The sequence below is a fragment of the Neltuma alba genome, unplaced genomic scaffold (assembly GCF_004799145.2).
Source record: "Neltuma alba isolate B1F8T4 unplaced genomic scaffold, ASM479914v2 tig00010885_pilon, whole genome shotgun sequence".
Classification (NCBI taxonomy): Eukaryota; Viridiplantae; Streptophyta; class Magnoliopsida; order Fabales; family Fabaceae; genus Neltuma; species Neltuma alba.
This window is the reverse complement of record NW_021635673.1, coordinates 433,882-436,229: the sequence shown is the minus strand read 5'-3', so window position 1 is coordinate 436,229 and position 2,348 is coordinate 433,882.

The following is a 2,348-nucleotide window of genomic DNA, read 5'->3' as shown; positions in this document are numbered from 1 at the left end:
TAATTTATATAATATATCAATAAAAAACATAAATTAATATGTAAGGGTAAAATGGTAAATTGATTATTACTATCCCTCCCCTCCCCTCCCCTCCTTGAACTAAACAAGGAATCATTAAATATCCTCCTCTCCCCTCCTTTTTAATCAAACCAAACAAGGTGAGGATAAAACTTCCCCCCTCCCCTCCCCTCCCCTCCCCTCAACCAAACAGGCCCTGAAAGGGAAGCTTGCTCATAAAACTCAAATCCAGAATAGACTTTAAACAAATGATATATTAACCACATATTGAAACCTATTTCCTGTAATCAACTTCGATATTTGAGACGAGATGAATGTGGGTTTTTTTTCCCCCAAATTCTTTTTTTTTTTTTACCAGATTTTTTCCCCAAATTCATGACTGAAACCCGACCCAATATCATGAGTTGACGGATCAGAAAACTTATTTTCACAAGGAAAATATTCACAATAATCTAGGTGGAAAAATAAAATTAATCAATAGAGGAAAAATAGCAGGCAAAGGGGGATCTAGAAACCTAGCTCTGATGCCAAGCAATCCATATGAACACATATATTTATTCAAATAGTCACATAGAATTTTATAATCATCACAGTAGTAGCAGAAGATTTATAAATTCCTCTTACCATGCTAAATAATCCGAAAGGGCAATCTACAATGCTTACAATCTAAATCTAAATTAGAACAACTAAAAGCATAGGAACATGTCAGTAGAAAGAATGTTAAGATTCTTTTAATTAGAAGATGGGTACAGTGATGAAACTAACAAGAGCCGCCACCAGTCAGGGACCTTGAAGTAGATTTTCTCTCTATTCACTCACTCAGTCTGCTGCCGTCAAAACCTAACCATCATCAAGATTATGAAATGACTAAAAAGGACTGAATCTAAAATCCTACCTAGACTGGGCCTAACTGACTAATGAGCCGCGCTCAGAATATTTTAATTAAAACAAAATAACATAATATGGTATAAAAATATGTAATTAAAATATCTTACATATGCTTCATAAAAAACTTCCATCAAAAAAACACCATGTGGGACAAAAGTCTAACACAAGAAAAAAAGTACATCATGTCATTATTAATACAACAAAATCAATAATAACAGTTTAGGGGAAGCGTAGTATAATTTAGGGGATATGATACTTCATGTGGAGTTTTTTGGTAGCGTATATAGTTGCGGGGAAGCATGTACGCTTCCCCTAATCAATTGAGTAATGTCCATTAATACCATATAAAAAGATCTTTTGGATTAATGTAACAAAAGATAGAGTGCGGCATGAAATGGAGGAAGCATTTCAAACATGTTTCCGTTTTCACGGTGAAAAGGGAATGTGGATTTGCCTAAAAATTGAAAGGTGTATGCAAATAGAGTATGCTTGTGGTTTTGATTAACATACGGAGACATTCTGAGATATCCTTGCTCTTAATGGCAATTTTGAATGGTTTGTGTTTCATGCTACTTTAGATATAAATAGTTTATTACATCAATTCTAGTTTATTTGGGGTCTTCTATGTCCATTTAATTTATGTTTATGTACTTTATGGATTGGGCTCTCGATTTTACCGGGAAAAAAAATTGGTATATGAATACGACGTCAATAAGTAGCTGCCCAAATTTAAGCTCAACTGTTAATATGGCTGTGCGTTTGTGTTTACATTGATTTTTTCTTTTTTTAAATACGCTGGAAACTAAAAATGGCAGGAAGAAGCTAAAAAACTTAGGACTTGTTTGTTCTTGTTTTTTGTTTTTCTTGTTCTTAAAATAATTTTATAAAATTGTTTTTTAGAACAAGTTTTGAAAACAAAAAACAAAAGAATTTGTTTGGATAATAATTTTAAAAAAACATGTTTGAAAAAAAAAGCTCATAAAAAACCACACTGTGATAGTTACCGTAGGTAATAGTAAGTGATAGATAATAAGTAAGAAGAGAAAAAGATTTCTCAAAATTTTTCAAAACAAGAAATAAAAAACATAAAAACAAAAACCGAAAAACCTATAAAAGTTATTGTGGTTTTTTTGTTTTTAAAAACATGTTACTTTTTTTGTTTTTTAAAACAATCAACTAAGAATAACTTACCAAACAAGTTTTTTTTTTGTTTTTTTATTTTTAAAAACAAAAAATTATTTTTAAAACAAGAAACCAAACAAGTCTTTGGAGTCCTAGTGGAACATCTCTCTATGGGTGTCGGGATGGAAGACTTGCAAGCCACGCGTATCTTGTAGAGCTTGCTTCGCCGGGGGTCAGCCATCAAAGTGTGTCCTCCATCAACGATTTGGAATCCAGCTTGCCAGTCCCTCTAAAGGGGTGTTTGGCAAATTTTTTGCCAA